Source organism: Aotus nancymaae, unplaced genomic scaffold (assembly GCF_030222135.1).
Source record: "Aotus nancymaae isolate 86718 unplaced genomic scaffold, 86718_ANA_hifiasm-v0.15.2.pri h1tg000014l, whole genome shotgun sequence".
Classification (NCBI taxonomy): domain Eukaryota; kingdom Metazoa; phylum Chordata; class Mammalia; order Primates; family Aotidae; genus Aotus; species Aotus nancymaae.
Window position 1 is genome coordinate 5,334,102 of NW_026988425.1, and position 18,369 is coordinate 5,352,470.

The following is an 18,369-nucleotide window of genomic DNA, read 5'->3' on the forward strand; positions in this document are numbered from 1 at the left end:
ATGGTATAGTAAGTCAGTCTTGATATGGTATAGCAAGTCAGTCTTGATATGGTATAGTAAGTCAGTCTTGATATGGTATAGTAAGTCAGTCTGGATATGGTATAGTAAGTCAGTCTTGATATGGTATAGTAAGTCAGTCTTGATATGGTATAGTAAGTCAGTCTGGATATCTGGAAGAGATGTTCCTCCTCTTTGTTTATCTCCCTAACATTGCCCTTTTTATTGGATTGGTTAAGTATTTTTTTTTTATAATCATTATTTCATTTCTTAGTTGGTTCAGGCTGTGTAGCAAGCTTACCATTGACTGGGTGACTTAAATAGCAAACATTTGATTCTTACAGTTCTGGAGCCTGGAGGTCTGAGATCAGGCTGCCGGCATGGTTGGGTTTGGGGTGAAGGTCTTCTTCCTGGCTCACAGATGGCTACTTTCTTGCAGTGCCCTCACATGGCACTGACCTCACAGAGGGAAAGACTAGGGGAGGGGCCAGGAGAGAGAGAGACATGCTCCTTCTTATAAGAACACTAATCCCATCATAAGGGCTCCACCCTCCTGATCTAATCACCTCTCAGAGGGCCCGCCTCCTAGTGCCATCTCACTGAAGATCACAGGGGCTTCAGGTGTTGACACAGACATTTTTCAGACACAGATATTCAGTCCGTTACTCGGTTGTGATACACTCTTTTAAAAGCAGTGATCATGCTAACAGAACGTAACAGGTGTCTTTACTCTACAGAGTCAGCTAAGCAGGTTCACTCCTTTGCACTCAGTGCGGGAAATTCAGGCTGCTCTAACTCCATTTAGCTTCCTACCACCTTATGTATTATTATTGCCATTAATTTTAATTCTGTATTATTCTTGTTTAAATCAACATTTATTCACATACGTCAAGCTTCAGTTCTCTTTCTTCTTCTTCAGGTTTTAGCGGGAGTCATCTCCCTGCAGATGAGTACACATTACACTTTCTTGAGCATTTCCTTTAGTGTGACACATTCTGTCAATTTTGTTTCTCCCACTGTGTCATAATTTTACTTTCATCTTTGAGATATATTTTTCTAGAACTTAAATAAATTTAACATCTTTTTTTTTTTAAATTTGAGGATATCTTTTTATTCTTTTCTGGTTTTATATCATTTCTAGTGAGACATTAGTTTTAAATCTTATGGAGACCACTTTGAAAGTAATTTACCTTTTTTCTCTGCTGCTTTTTCTTTTGTTTTTAGGGACTTTTCCGTCCTGTGTCTAACTGTGGTGTTTTGCATTTATCTTGTTTGCGGTTTGCAGAATTTCTTGAATATGTGGCTTGAGGGCTTCCATCAATTTTGGAAAATTATCTTTCTTTTGACTCTATTTTTCTCTTGTATTTCTGGAAATTCAGTTATAAGTAATGTAGACGTTCTCACCACATCTCTGCATCTCTTCTGTTCTTTCTGTAATTCTCATTACATTGTCTGAATAATTATTTCTGACTTATCTCAATTTAATAATTTCATCTTTAGCTTTTTATAATTTTCTCTTAAATCCATTAACATGCTGTCACTGAAGTTCTAGAACATCCACCTGGATTTAAAAAAAAACAGTTTCTAGCTCTCTATAGGAATTCTCAGTCTAGCCTTTATTTCCTTAAACGTGTTAAGCCTTGCTATTTTAAAGTCTGTGTCTGATAATGCCATTATCTGACTCACTTATGGGTCTACTATTTTCTATTTATTTTACATAATTTTTTCTTATCTCCTTATGCATAATAATGTTAGATTGGGCATAGGCAATGTATTTGAAAACTTGTAGAGCTAATTTGAGTCTCTGGATGATGCCATCTTTTTACACAGAGGGTTTCAGTTCGCTTCCCGAGGGTAACTAGGCTGGGAGAGTTCTAAGGCTGGGATTACTTTGACTTCTCAGAAATTGGAATGGCTCAAAGCTTGGATACTGATTTTGTCTGAGAGTCAATGTGTTTGTGGTTACTCTTAATTCTATGTTGTAACTCTTTGATGTCCCAACCTAAATCGTAGGTGCTTACCAGAGCCACCGTCTGTACCTGAAGTGCCTTAAATTCCGGTTTCTGTCTCTGTCTCTGGCTGTCTGTCAAGGGCTCTGTTCATCTTTACCTGTTCTGTGCTTATTTCAGAATAAAGAGAAGCTTTTAGGGGTAAAATAGACCCACATGCCAGACACACCAGTTTGTGTTTTATTTTTTCTCAAACCTTGGCTGGGTAACTTTTTATTGCTGTATTATTTTTCTGACACCTTTAAATACATTTTAACAATATTTTCTCAGATTTTCTTCTTGTTCACATTGGGGAGGATTTGTCTGATATTAGCAGAGGTGGAACTCATCTCCATAGCAAGCTTAACTGCATATTAAATAAATCATATGCATGGGAAAGTAATAGGACCCACCTATGTAGCTAAGGTCCCAAGACCCTGCCCCTCTCCCATCAGCCCTGTCCTCCATGGCTGTGACCGTGCTAAAAAAGATAGTGCTCACATAACGATGCCATCCTTTTGCCCTAGAATGTTCACGGCATTGCGACACCTGCCCACTTTGTTGTTTTTCTGTTATTAACTGCCTATGAGATCAGCATGGAGACTGTCATGCCTTAGACACCGTGTGGCCCACTGGCTGCTCCACCTATGTTCACACCTTCTTTAGAAACTGCCGTCCTGGCCACCACCACCCCTTCCACCTTGAAGACGGCTTTCATGCACAGCTTCCATCCCAGCCCTCATCCAAGCCTGCCTTGGCTGCATGCACGTGGCAGCTGATGACTGGAAACCATGCTGGTTCTTTGTTACAGCCATTATTTGCTGGGCCATTACCGTGTGCCTGACACTGTCATTAAGTGCTTTCCTTACAGGTCTCGATTGCTTCTCACATCATTCAGCAATTTCATCTTTCTAGGTCCACTTTACAGATTAGGAAATAGCCCCAGGAGATTAATTTGATGGTCCAAGATTATATAGGAACACTGTGGAGGATCCCAGGGGTGGACTCAGGTTGGGCTGACTCCCAAACCTGTGCTTCTGAGCTTTGCACTTTACTGCTTTGTTTAAGCCTTTTGTGCACAGAGAATCACCTCAGTTTCTAGAAAAGACAATTTAAGGACAGAGAGGGATTCATGCACATGTATGGACAATGTCCAACACCATCTACTTTGATTTTATTTAATAGCAATTTAGCTAAGAAGCCCAAACATATTATCACCTGCAGGTAGACAGGTAGTACATGTTATAGACTTTCTTTACTGCTTTTTGTTTGTTTGGTTTTAGATTTCTTTTTGCCTGAAGATGGATAACTTCAAACTACCCGAATGAATTTTACCTCTGTATATGTGTGTATCGTCATGTACCATAGAATGACATTTGAGTCAACAACAAGGCATATACGTGAAAATGAGCTCATAAGATCATAACATCATATTTTTACTGTACCTTTTCTATGTTTGAATACACAAAGGCTTACCATTGTGCTGCAGTTGCCTACAGTACTCAGTACAGTCACCTGCTGTACAGGTTTGTAGCCCAGGAGTGATACACTGTTCCATGTAGCCGAGGTGTGTAGTGGGCTGTAACATCAAGGTTTGTGTAAGTCCACTGTATGTTGTTCACACGACAATGAAATCGCCAAATGACACACTTCTCAGAACATATCCCAGTTGTTAAGTAACGCGTGACTGTGTATGTGCTGGGTAATTTTATGTGTCAATTTGGCTAGATCATGATACGCAGTTTTTGTGACCAGACCACAGCAACCAAAATGTTGCTGTGAGCCTATTTTTTGATGTTATTAACATTTAATCAGTATTCATGAAACTGTAAAACTACTACAAGAAAATAGGGGAAAGCTTCACAATATTGTTCTGGGTAATAATTTTCTGGATGTGACCCCAAAAACCCAGGCAACAAAAGTAAAAAATATAGATAAATGGGATTAAAGCAAAGTAGAAGCTCCTGTAAAGCAAAGGAAGAAATTAACCAAGTAAAGAGACAACCCACAGTATGGTAGAAAATGTTTGTAAACTGTACATCATCTGACAAAGAGTTAATATCCAAAATATACAAGGAATTCAAACAACTCAGTACCAAGAAAACAAAATCCTGATAAAAAAGTTGGCAAAGGACATGAACAGACATGTATCCAAAGAAGACATACAGATGGCCAATAGATACATGAAAAATGCTCAACACCACCAATCATCAGGGGAATGCAAATTAAAGCCACAAGGAGCCATCATCTCACACTTGTGAGTACGGCTATAGTAAAAAGATGAAAGATCACAAGTGTTGGTGAGGACCCAGAGAAAAGAGAATTCTTGTACACTGTCAGTGGGGGTGTCAGTGAGTGCAGCCATTATGGAAAATAGGCATGCAAGTGCCTCAAAAAACTAAAAATAGAACCACTGTGTGATTCAATCTAGCCAAAATACCTGAAATCAGGATCTAAAAGAGACATTTGCACTCCCTTGCTCGCTGTAGCCTTATTTATAGTAAGTGCAGGAAAGTGAATGGAGAGTTGCTGGTGAAAGGGTGCAAAGCTTCAGTTAGGCAGGAGGGACACATTTTGAGATCTGTTGTCCAGCAATGTGACTATTCTCAATATAAATGTATTGGTATTTCAAAATAGCTAAGAGTAAATTTTAAACACCTTACCATAAAAATGATAAGTGAGATGTTGAATATGTTTATTAACTTGATCGAATCATTCCACGATATACATAAATCAAAACATCATATTATACTCCACAAATGTATATAATTATGATTTGCCCATTAAAAATAAATTTTTTTTCTTTTTTTTTTTTTTTAAAGAGAAAGAGAGGAAAATAGGAAGGAGGAAAAAGGAAGAGAAAGAGAGAGACAGAATGGGGAGGAGGGAGAAGGAAAAGAAAGAGGGAGAGAGAATGGGAGTATTGATTTCTTGCCCAGGCTAGAATGCAATTTAGTAATGGGTATTGAAAACCTCTTTTATACTGATAATTATACTTAATGATGTAGTCAGGAAGGAATAAGGGAAGAAGATAACAAACAAACAGCCAACCAATATTTAATTTAAACCTATGAAATGCTATGCGATTACTGAGGAGTGATTTACTTCCAATTATATAGTCACCTTTGGAATAGGTGTGAGGTGGTAATGTATGTTTTGTGTATTTGAAGTGGAGAGTTCTATAAATGTTTATTAAGTTTACTTGTTCTGGGTCTGAGTTCAAGTTCTGAATATCCTTGTTAATTTTCTATCTCGTTGATCTATAGAATCGTTAGCTCTTCTTGTTGCATTGATCCTTTTGCCATTATGTAATGTCATTCCTCGCCTCTTTTGATCTTTGTTGCTTTAAAGTCTACTTTATCAGAGGCGAGAATTGCATCTCCTGCTTTTTGTTTATTGGTTTATTTTTACTCTCTGTTTGATTGGTAAATCTTCCTCCTTCTCTCTGAGTCTTTGTGTATTGTTGCATGTAAGATGGGCCCGGATGTAGCATACCGATGGGTTTTGGCTTTTTATCCAATTAAAATATATATAAGTTTAATACCGGCGTTTGATGCTAGCTGGCTGTTTTGCCCATTAGTTAGTGTAAATTTTTTATTGTGTTAAAGTTCTTTGCTTTTCGATATATTTTTGGAAAGGCTGATATTGGTTGTTCCTTTATATGTATAGTGCTTCTTTCAGAAGCTCTTGTAGAGCAGGCCTGGTGGTGGTGAACTCTCTAAGTACTTGTTTGTTCGCAAAAGATTTAATTTTTCCTTCACTCATAAAGCTTAGTTTGGCTGGATAGGAAATTCTGGGTTGAAAGTTCTTTTCTTTAAGGATGTTAAATATTGGTCCCCACTCTTTTCTGGCTTGTAGGGTTTCTGCTGAGAGATCTGCTGTAAGTCTGATAGGTTTCCCTTTATGGGTAACCTGACCTTTCTCTCTGGCTGCCCTTAGTATTTTCTCCTTCATTTCAACCCTAATAAATCTGGCGATTATGTGCCTTGGGGTTGGTCTTCTTGAAGAATATCTTTGTGGTGTTCTCTGTATTACCTGGAGTTGAATATTACCCTGCCTTGCCAGGTTGGGAAAATTTTCCTGAATGATATCCTGAAGAGTATTTTCCAACTTGGATTCATTCTCTTCATCACATTCAAGTACACCTATCAAACATAAATTAGGTCTTTTCACATAGTCCCATATTTCCTGGAGACTTTGCTCATTCCTTTTCATCCTTTTTTCTCCAATCTTGTCTTCTCGTTTCATTTCACTGAGCTGGTCCTCGACTTCTGATATCTTTCCTTCTGCTTGATCAATTCGACTGTTTAAACTTGTGCATGCTTCGCGAAGTTCTCGTGTTGTGTTTTTCAGCTCCATCAATTCACTTATATTCTTCTCTAAATTGTCCATTCTCGTTAACATTTCGTCAAACCTTTTTTCAAGGTTCTTAGTTTCTTTGCATTGGGTTAGAACAAGTTCTTTTAATTCACAGAAGTTTCTTATCACCCACGTTTTGAAACCTGCTTCTGTTATTGGAACACACGTGTAATCTATTAAGCCTTGTTCCGTTACTGATGAGGAATTGCAATCCCCTGTAGAGGGAGAGGCATTCTGTTTTTGAGTATTCTCTACCTTTTTACGCTGGTTTCTTCCCTTCATTATATATTTGTCTGTCTGTCGTCTTTATAATTACCGACTTTCTAACTGGGTCTCTGACGTCCAACTTGTTGATTCCCTGCGCCGAAATCTGAGCAATCCACTGAGCCGGCCAAAACAGCGGTGTTAAGATTGATGGTGCTTTTCTGCCCGGGAATCTCCGGACTCTGCACCAAGAACTGGCGTGCTAAGGCACCAGCAAAACCGCCACGCTGGCCACAAGAGTCGCCCTGGCGACCCGTGGAGCTCCTCCACTGGGAATCTCCTGGTCCGTGAGCAACTAATATTCGTCTGAAAGTGTGGCGTCCTCTCGTTCTTTGCGTTTTCACTGGGAGGTACGTGCCCGAGCTGCTAATCATCAGCCATCTTGGATCTCTCTCCAAAAATAAATTAACAAAAGCATTACTTCAGTATACTTTGAGAAAACAAATTACCCTCTATAATATGGGTGGGCCTCATCCAATCAGTGGCGGCCTTAGTTGAAAAAGACTTACCTCCCTCAGAAAAAGAGGGAATTCTCTTTTTCTCTTGCCTTTGGACTTGAGCTGCACCATCACCTCTTCCCTGGATTCCCTGCTTACTGTCTTGTCCTGCAAATTTCAGACTTGCCAGCCCTTGCAAATGAGTGAGGCAATTCCTCCTTAAAATAAATCTCTACCTCTATCTCTATTTCCATATGTGTGTGTGTGTGTACGTGTGTGTGTATACACACATTACACATCCTATTGGTCTGTTTCTGTGGAGAACCCTGCTTAATGTATTTGTGTGAATAAGTATTTTATTTGTGAGTAGGTTATTGAGTCTTAAGCCTCTGTAGACAACTCATATTTAATACAGCTCATGTCCTGGGGAAAAATCTCTGTGAGCAGAACATGATTTGCTGTGGGCCATTAGAAACAGTGTTCTAGTAGCCCACTATGGAACACTGCAACAGTTTTCCAAAATCTCAATGCATAGTATTATTTTTAAATGGTCAAAAATACTCTATGGAGCACAGGCAAGTGGGCTGTAAATACAATCGTTTCTGAAGCAATGTAGAAGAACTCTATGAACTCATGGAATCATGAAAACTTTAAGTAGAGAGAAAATCTTATGTTATGGCACCAATACCTCTCATTTGGAACTAAGAAAATGGAGAACAAATTAGGGCTTGGGACTTACTCAAGACCTCTCTGGAGGAGACTTCATTTCTGAAGTTCCCAAAGTGTTCTGTGGGCCTGAAGGTCTCCTGTGTGATGGGAGATTCCCAGAGCGGCAAAGCCTCCCTGAGCAAGGCCTGCAGGGGCTGCAGGGGCTGCAGGGGCTCTTCTGGCTTTAGGAGTATGGAGGACCAGGCCATAGATGGTGGCCACCTACTGCTGCAGGCTGTAGTGAAGACCAGGGGTGGCTGAGTGGATGAGAGTGGTCTGGATCCTTCAGTCACATCACTGTGGATTGAGGGTGTAACATTAAGTAACATTTAACATTTTAGCTCCTCGCACTAAATACCTAATCATAAGAAAAAAAGAGCATGATTTAGAATTTATGCCATGATGTTTAGCTATTATTTGGATACATGAAAACTACTATTGGGAAAATAGCCATCTGCAGATGAATAATTAGTGTCTGCACATACCATAAACAAAAATTCTGTTAGAATTATGAACCCAAGGAATTCTTAGAGTTGAGAAAAGGCGCCTGGATACGGAGGAAACTCACTGTCACTGGTTGTCTTGTCTGGGTCATGCACTCTATATTAATGATTGCATGTTATTTTCATAAAAGCTCAAAGAAATAGGTATTATTATATCTGCTTGGACATTGTGAAAATTAAGTTCAACCGGTTTAAGGAATTCAGCCAGCTTCTTAGAGCTAGTGAAGGGAGCTCATTCCCACTCAACTTCAGGCATGCTAGGAGTAGGCCATCTACCATCTTTTTGCTATCACAGGGGTGGGGACACTTCTTATGTAAAGGACTGGACAGCACAGTGTTTAGGCTTTGGGGACCAAGCTGACAGTCTCAGCTTGACTATCCAACATTGCCATTGTAACAAGAAAGCAGCCTTGTTTTATGTAAGCAATATATCAATGAATGAGCATGTGTTCCAGTAAAACCTTACTCATAAGAACAGGCGGTAGGATGAATGTGGTCTACCAGGTGCAGTTTGCTGACCCTGATCTATCATCTTGTCCTTGAGGATGGTTGAGTTAGTTGATGGGCTTTTATCTATCACTGTGTGAATATATATTATATACATGTGAACGTTGGATAAACTCCAATCTCATGCATAATGACACTGTCAGTGTCCAGTCAACACTGTGTTTGTGGTTGAGAATATGATGCTCTTACTCACTTAAGTCTTACATCAAAGAAAATGCTTTTTGTATCAGTCCATTCTCACATTGCTATAAAGATACTACCTGCAAGCTGTCAGTGGGTCTACCTTTCTGGGGTCTAGGGGATGGTGGCCCTCTTCCCACAGCTCCACTATGCAATGACTCAGTGGGGACTCTGTGTGGCAGCTCCAACCCCACATTTCCCTTCTGCACTGCCCTAGTAGAGCTTTCCATGAGGGTTCTGCCAGCAGACTTCTGTCTAGACATCCAGTTCCAAAGTCACTTCCACATTTTTAGATAACCTTTATAGCAGTGCCCCGCTCTCATGGTACCAATTCTCTATTATTAGTCTGTTCTCACATTGCTATAAAGATACTACCTGAGACTGGACAATTTATAAATAAAAGAGGTTTAATTGACTCACAGTTCTGCGTGGATTGGGAGACCTCAGGAAACTTACAGTCATGGTGGAAGGTGAAGGACAAGCAAGTAAGCACCTTCTTCACATGGTGGCAGGAGAGAGAGAAGGAGGAGCAGCCAACCACTTATAAACCATCAGCTCTGGTGAGAACTCACTCACTGTCATGAGAACAGCATGGGGGAAACCATCCCTGTGATCCAATTACCTCTCACCAGGTCCCTCCCTGGACACCTGCAGATTACAATTGGAGATGAGATTTGGATGGGGACACAGAACTGAACCGTATCACTTTTCCCTTCAGTTGAGGCATCCTTCACCCTTGCATTGGACTTCTTAGAATATGAAGTCACCCTAGTAGGGTTGCAAGTGTCTTTATTTGCAAAGTAATTTGTCTTTCAGATGCTCAGTGTGAGTTCTCTAGGGCTGAATTCTCACTGAATATTGGACAAGGATGGGGACTAAGTGCTCTTCTTACTGACAACCATTGCAGTTGTCATGATGGGCTGGGAGATGCCTGGTTTCACAATACGGAATGTGCAGCAAAATTAGACAGGCTGCCCAGGGGACATGACAGACAGGGATGGAAGCAGTATTTAAACAAATAAATGGACAGGATGGAACACTTGATCTTCGTCAACATCTCTTTAAAAGGCAGCACCATCAGGCAAGCAGACTATGAAATCGAAGTTTCAGGCACCTTCATGTGTTGGCTTTTGGACAAACATATTAAAAAATATTTAACTTAGTTTGGCTGTTGTTTGTCTTTGGCATCAAACAAGACAGAGACTAATAGAAGAACAATGTTATTTTATCGTTGGGATCTGAGACAACCAGCAAGCTTCCAACATCACGTTTTGTCCAGCTTGGATTTCCTTACCCTCAGTGTCATGATGGTCCTTTGAAGCAAAATAGGATAGGCCACCCGTCAAGTCAAACCCTTGTGCATACATTGTTCTTAGTGACAAAAGGAGGCTCAGAGGTCAATGTAGACCCCGATGTGCAGAACCAGCCACTGCCCTGGCAGGCGATCGACATTCATCAGCGAGAGGATGCATGCAGCCCCTGCTTGTGGGGAAAGCCCACCTTTCCAGCTGTCTACAAGGTCCTGGTTGGTCTGACTTTGCTTTCTACAGCTGGAATTCTTGGATGCGAGGTGTGGACTTGTTGAGGTGTGGACTCATTTTTTTTTTTTCGGTGGAGTCTTACTTTGTCACCCAGGCTGGAGTACACATTTGATCTCGACTCACTGCAACCTCCACCTCCTGGTTTCAAGCAATTCTCATGCTTCAGCCTCCCGAGTAGCTGGGATTACATACAGTGCCACCATGCCTGGCTACTTTTGTATTTTTAATAGAAATGGGTTTTCACCATGTTGGCCAGACTTGTTTCGAACTCCTGACCTTAAGTGATCTGGCTGCCTCGGCCTCCCAAAAGTGCTGGAATTACACTGCATCTGGCCTCTTTTTAATGGCAGAAGTGGCAGTGTAATAAATATTTCCTATTCACAAGCCACTCATTCAAGAAAGTTTGCAAGTACATTGTAAATTATGGGGAAAAGTTCACCTTTCAATGCCTTCTGTTTTGGAGGAGACATCTATCTTTGGTTTAGGAGCTCTTCAGAAGATTTCTATAAGTAATAATGTCAGGAACAAGAGAGTAAATAAAGTTATGTGCTAACACTGAACTCAGCGATGCACAGTCCACAGAAGTAGACTCGAGGTTGCTATTAGTCAGGGGTGGCTTTTAGAAGGAAAGCAGAAAGGTTATGGGGCTATTTGTCTGAGTACATGCATGTATTTGCATATATTATGTAGTTGTGGAGGTGTTATGATTAAATTGTTTCTCCCCAAATTCATATGTTGTAATTCTAACCCCTAGTACCTCAGAATGTGTCCTTATCTGGAAGCAGGGTCATTGCAGCTGTGTTAAGATGAAGCCTTACTGGAGTAGGGTGGGCTCTTATCCAATATGACCGGTGTCCTGATAAATGGGGGATCTGGACATGGATACAGGGAGAACGCTGTGTGAACATGAAGGCAGATATGACAGTGACACTTCCACCAGATGCTCTGCTAAGGCAGCCCTGGTAAACTTGTCCAGGGCACTCCGTATATTATATACTCATCTTTACATACATGTTATAGATATGTGTGTGCATCTGCAGCATACATGTGCATGTGCATTGAGTGTGTCTTCCAAACGTAAAAAGATCTGTCATGCCGTCACCCATACTCCAAAGTTCTTGTAGGCTTCCCTCTTCACAGGTCCAAGAGCAGTCTGGGATTACAGACAACCTGTATTAGTCTGTTTTCATGCTGCTGATAAAGACATATCTTTAAAGAAAGACTGGGCAATTTACAAAAAAAGGAAAAAGAGGTTTATTGGACTTACAGTTCCACATGGCTGGGAAGATCTGAGGAGCAAATCAACATCTTACATGGATGATGGCAGGCAAAGAGAGAGCGTGTGCAGGGAAACTCCCACTTTTAAAACCATCAGATGTTGTGAGACCCATCCACTACCATGAGAACAGCATGGGAAAGACCCACCCTCATGATTCAGTCATCTCCCACCTGTGGGTCCCTCCCACAACATGTGGGAATTACAGGAGCTACAAGGTAAGATTTGGATGGGGACCATATCACAACCCCGGGTGATGCACTTGCCCCTCTTTTTCTCTTCCCATTTGATGCTGAAGATGCCCCACTTTTACTTCTCAGTGGTCTGCTTTCCATCCTTCCATCAGATCTAGAAAGTCCTGGACATAAGCAGACTCCTGGGTATGTACATTGTCTTGTGCAGAGTCCTCAGGAACTCTGTTGACTGTCTTAATCAGTTAAGAAATGAATGTTTGTCACCAGGCTGGAGTGCAGTGGCATGATCTTGGCTCACTGAAACTTCTGACTCCCTGGTTCAAGTGATTTCCTGCCTCAGCCTCCTGAGTAGCTGGGATTACAGGCATGGACCACTATGCCCAGCTAATTTTTGTATTTTTAGTAGAGATGGGGTTTCACTATGTTGACCAGGATAATCTTGTTCTCCTGACCTTGTGATCTGCCCAACTCAGGCTTCCAAAGTGCTGGGATTACATGTGTGAGCCATTGTCTCAAAAAAAAAAAAAAAAGTGAAAGTTTGATCCCAGTCATAAAAATATTCAGGTTGCTAAGGAGGAAGTAACATCAGGAACAGGAGCAATTTCAATCAGGAACAATTTCCGTCCTCTCCCTCCAGGAGGCCCCAGTGTGTGGCGTTCCCCTCTATGTGTCCATGTGTTCTCATCATTTAGCCCTTTTAGTGAAAATATGCAGGATTTGGTTTTCTGTTCCTGCATTAGTTTTCTGAACATGATGGGCTCCAGCTCTGCCAATGTTCCTGCAAAGGGCATGATCTTGTTCTTTTTCATGGCTGCATAGTAACCCATGGTATATATATATATATGACATTTTCTTTATCCAGTCTACCATCAATGGGTGTATGAAATGCAGATAATCCCTGTTGTGTGCTCTTAATCAGGGGTCCCTAGTTAGGAACCAGTCCACACAACAGGAAGTGAGTGGCAGGTGAGTGAGTATTACTGCCTGAGCTCCACCTGCTGTCAGATCAGTGGTGGCCTTACATTCTCATAGGAGCTCAAACCCCATTGTGAAATGTGCACGAAGGATCTAGGTTGTGTGTTCCTTGTGGAACAATTTTGTCTTGAAACCATCCCCCCTTCTCCGTCCATGGAAAAACTGTCTTCCATGAAACTGGTCCCTTATGCCAAAAAGGTTGGGGACCACTGTTCTTAAGCATACAAGTCAGGCATTAATAGACTGCCTCTGCTTACAGGACAATGTCATCAGCACAGCGCAGGTGCAGTGCCCAGCCTTCTATAACTCTGTGTGTGTATCCAGGTAAGCAAGAAGTTGCACACCAGAGAAGCCTAGGAGGAGGTTTATGTTATTTGGACCTTTATATTTTAGTAGGTTTCTTTTCTTTTTCAGCTTCACTGAAGCTTTCTCCTGTATATGAACATTTATGACAAAATGCACTTGAGCGTCTAGAGTCATCTTAAGACGGAAATTATTTTTCTTCACACTTGGATAGCTTCAAGTTGGCTATGGCGATCTTTATATTCTGCATCCAAACAAAGAAGAAATTAATCCATTCTTCCAAAACCCAAGACCACGTCCATGTGCATTGGAGGCACAGGACTGAGCTAGAGGAACTGTGGTAAAGTCGGATTCCATGGGCATGTCTGTCTGCTTCTGCAAAGAACATGTTGGTGTTCCACATTGTTGATGGTTACTCTGATTCTTTGAATTTGGTGGTGGGGCTGGCAAAGAAAGCTGGAGCATTTGGGAAGCCTGAAGCCTGCCCTTCCTGGCAGCATTGGAAAGCACGGGGAGATGTTGGTGTACAGGAACATTCAGCTCTCAGCACAGATGATGGAGGACTGCGTATGCTGCCAGGGAGAAAGAATCCAGGAAGGGCCTGAAGATGTGTGGAAGCAATGAAATGAATTATCCCAGGTCTATTGTCTCCTGTTTGGAAATACCCGAGCACATTCCTGTCATCCTTATGTTTAAACCACCTCGTTTTCTGAATAGCTGTGCCTTTTGCTACCTGTCTTCTGGTCGCGCGTGGCCTCTGGCTCCCAGCTGGACCCGAGCCTTTGCAGGAAGCACACTGAGGTTTGGATAATGCAGTTGCTGTTATTTGCTCCCTGTGCTGTCCACCACGCTATGTACAGATGTAACAGGTGACACTGTGCTCTGCCTCTTCGCCAGGACTCTCTAGAGACATGGTTTTGACTCCAGGGCTGGAGGAAACGTCAATACCAGAGGTGGATGTACTCTTGGAGGAGGAAGGTCTTGGATTCCCAGGGAGTAGGTGGTCATTTGTGCCAAAGGCTGGTGTTGGCCATGGTCACACCGAGTCTCACTGAGGCATAATGAGAGGAAGCTACACAGAGAGATAACAAGTGAGAATGGCAGGAAAGTGCTGGGCGGATGACAGGGAGTGGCGTTTGTTCAACGGCACACATTCATCTATTCCATTTTAAAACTGCGCCACTGAGCTGCAGGGAAAAGAAGCTACTGAGTTTACCATCTACAAACACCTGGTGCACTGATACCTTCTGCTGCTTGTTTAACTTTGATTTTCCTAAGTCAGTGGATCCAGAACAGAAGGCAGTTCCCCTTCCCTTTTATTCAAAAGAATTCGTTTAATCAGGACTTCTAAAGTGAAGTTTCCCAAAACATTTTTTAAAATATTCATTTTAAGTGTTTGTGGGTGCATAGTAGGTATATATTGATGGGATGCCTGGTATAGGGATGCAATGTGTAACGATCACATCAGGTAAACAGGGAATCCATCACCTCAAGCACTTATCCTTTGTGTTACAAACAATCCAATTTTACTCTATCAGTAATTTAAAAATGTACAATTATTTGTGACCATAGTCACCCTGTTGCACCAGCATAGGCTACGTCTTATTCATTCTTTCTCACTACGTTTTTGTACCCATTAGCTATTCCCCGCCACCTCGCCCACCACTCTTCCCAGCCTCTGGTAACCACCCTTCTACTTTCTATCTCCATGAGTTCACTGGTTTTAGAGTTTAGCAACCACAAATAAGTGAGAACATGCGAGGTTTGTCTTTCTGCCAAAACATGTTTTTAAATTGAGGTAAAACCCACGTAAAATAAAATGTACCATGTTAGCAACCTCACAGTATACAATTTAGTGGATTTTAATACATTCACTATGCTGTGCACTCTCACCTCTACCTAGCTCCTGAACTTTTCATCGTCCCCAGAATGAAACACTGTGCCCATCAGTAGGCACTCCTCATTCTCTGCCCACCCAGTCCCTGGCAACCGCGAATCCATTTGTCTCAATTGACTTGTGAATTCTGGACATTTCGCGTAAGTGCAGTCACACAGTATATACTCCTTGTGTGGGGTTTATTTCATTCAGCACAACAATTTCAAGCTTCTTTTATGCTACAGCACGTGTTAATACTTCATTCCCTTTAATAGTAAAATAAATCCTGTTATCTGTATATACTGCATTTTGTTTATCCATTCATTGGTTGATGAACATTGGGATTCTTTCCACCATTTGGTTATAGCAATACATTAAATACCTTTCTCTGGTTATTTTTTGCCACACGTCTTCAAAAACAGACAACTCGTTCTTCTGAGCACATCCCAGAATCCACGTTCTCTGTAGATTCTTGTCCAGGATTAAATAATGGCCTTTATTTTCTTAGTATCCTTTTGACAATCGGGATAAGGCAGCCAGAAGGTAACTGACTTCTATCAAGCTATGGAGCAAATGGTTCAGAGATGAATGTAGGCCTTTCTGATTCTTGTCCTCAAATGGACTTGTGTGACTCTGCTGAGATTAACTCTCTGCAGCACGCCCATCCCTCACGCGTGCACGGAGTTCTGGAACTCTCCCCTGCTGTACATTGCTGTGTAATTGTGACCTTACTTATCCACCAGCGTCACCATGAGCATGAAGACTGTGACTCAGCAGAGATCCAGGTCACAGCAGGCGTCCTTACACATGCATGTTTAAATGTGCAGAAGCTGGGATCCTGTGTTTGTGAGAAGGAAGACAGATCTAGGATTGGGGCGAGAAATACCTCTCATTGCAGATGTGGTTCCCGGTGGTCTGATTCATGCCTGTCCCCCAGTTAATGTTTTCTCGGTGGCTGCTCTATCGACATCTGGACCGAATAATTGTCCTGGGCGCTCTCCTGTGCATTGTAGGATGTTTGCAGTGTGGTGGCATGCACCCGCTAGGTGCCAATGGCACCATTCTGCCTTTCTCTCCCCATCGGGATCATCCACAGTCTCTCCAACATTGCCAAACGTCCCTGGGCGGCGCAAAAATCATTCTTGCTTGAGGACCACTGGGTCAGATAAAATTAAATAGACTTCCTATTCCTCAGACGCTAAGCCTGGCACTTGATGGGAATGTGGGGACAGATAAAGCCCAAGGAGGTTACAGGAGTAAGAGGGTTATCTGGAGCAGGGAAACGTGCCAGCTAAGAAGCGTGTTTGCTTGGGTTCGGGAGTTTCTTATCTGGGAACAGAGTGGCTGATTACAGGCTGCAGGCTCATTACTCCCAAATTGCCCGTCTGTCACTGCTCATTAGAGGAGTTTTCATTTGAAATCTGTTTCTGGTTGTTGCCCTCTTTGAAGAGAAGAGTGAATGAGGTCACAGGGATTAATGGCTGCTAAAAGCCATTCTGTTTCAGTATTTCTCCAAGGAAAGCTAATTGCCACGTTTTCTGAATGCAAAACTCTGAAATGAAGATACGGGGAGTAGCAGATCCTCTCCAATCAGACAGGCTTGGGAAAGTTTCCTCTACCAAAACAGAGCCGCTTATAACAAAGTGGAGTGGAGAGGGGGCAAGAGGGAGTGCCCTTGCACCTGCCTGGAACTTGCCTCATCACGAGAAAAGCCTGCCGTCCCACATGCCACACGTGTCCCATGCCTTGTAGCAGAACCTTTCTCAAGATCCTCCTGGAGACTGCAGGACTCCAGACAAGCCACCTGCTGAAGGATGCTGACCCCAGCAGCAGCGTCTCCACTAAGAAACGAGCAGTGAGCAACAAACAGCGCCTATTCCTGCACTGAGCCTCCGTGACCTGTGGACTTTGTTTCAAAACAGCTTGTGTGGGCTTCCTTTTGCCCATGAAAGTTTCCCCTTTGTGGCGTCCTCCTTGCTATGCCTGTGATCATCGTAGCAGGCACATCCCAAGTCGTGGCTCCCTCTGCAATTTGCTGATAAACTTTCTGCTTGGAACACTGGTCTGGTGCTCATTTTAGGCTGACTGTCTATGTAGAAATCTTTCCATGAAACTCCATGCCCTTTTTCTAAAACCTCCCTGGCAGGAAGTTCAAGTAGGAAAATAAGAGGTACCAGCAGAATCATTTTACCCAGCATATTATACAATTTTAATCAAAGTCTTTGATGTGAGCGTTGCCTCTGCCAGGTAATGCTGAGGGTAGCATTACAAGTTTCAATGAGCAATTAACTTGTGGTGGTGTTTTGCATGGTGAGTCTGTGGAGGTGGGAGTGGCGGGTTCTGCACAGTTCTCTTCCGTAAAGCTATCTCCCCTTCACACAGTCGCTTATTACCTGCTGTGTGTGCTGTTCTCCTTTTGAGTTTTGCTGTCTGTGCTTTCAACCAAGTCATTCTGAACTGTGTTCCCCTTCACCAGCTGTCATTTTTCCTCACCTCCGTGCAGCTTGGGTACTGCTGTGAAATGCAGCTCTGTTTTCCCACCTCAGACTTACCTGTTTTGACTCCTTCCTGGGAGAGTCTTTCCCGTTGGTTTCCTTCTGTGATGTGTAAGTGCTGCCTCTGCGAAGAGTCACTCAACCACCTCCCTCTGCTCTGCTTCACATCCGCGCTCTTAAACGTCTGTGTGCCTTTGTCTTCTTTGCATTAGCCATGAGGAGCCAGCAAGAGTCAGGAGACCTGGTTCAAGTCCACTTTCTACCACTAAAGAGCTCTGTGGCCTTGCGCAGGCCACAGGTTGGCTCTACCACAAAGCTTCATCGGAAAAGCACACCTAATACTGTCTTTCCCTGCGGTATACTTAGGAGATTATGAGATGATCTTATTTAAAGTTCTCGGTGAAGTTAAAGGTGGAAAGTTGTGTCTCTATATCTTTGTACTTACCATTATTTGCTGAGTTAATCATAGACCTCACCTATCACTCTCACTCTCTCTAGTGTATTTTTTAATCCTATTCGATCCTGGCACATTTTACCTTTCTTGTTTCCAATTTCTCATGTGCTCCGTGTAATGTCTTTTTTTTCACCACCAATTAACCATCTCTCGGCAAAGGAGGCACATTACCAGTCATGGCTCCCACGTGCCAGGCCCCACTGTGAGCACTTTATATGTGTTTTCTTTTTATTCAATTTTTAATTTTATTTTTCCATAAGTTATTGGGGTACAGGTGGTATTCGGTTACACACGTAAGTTCTTTAGTGGTGG

General features: G+C 42.3%; 1 long non-coding RNA gene across 1 annotated transcript in view; it reads left to right on the forward strand.

The window, feature by feature from the left end:
• The window catches only part of LOC135274761 (uncharacterized), a 44,629-nt gene extending 29,223 nt beyond the window's left edge, over positions 1-15,406 (forward strand). Inside the window, exon 2 of the long non-coding RNA XR_010342509.1 lies at positions 13,344-15,406. This is a non-coding gene — a long non-coding RNA (uncharacterized LOC135274761). The remainder of the gene's footprint in view (positions 1-13,343) is intronic.
• Positions 15,407-18,369: the final 2,963 nt, after the last annotated feature.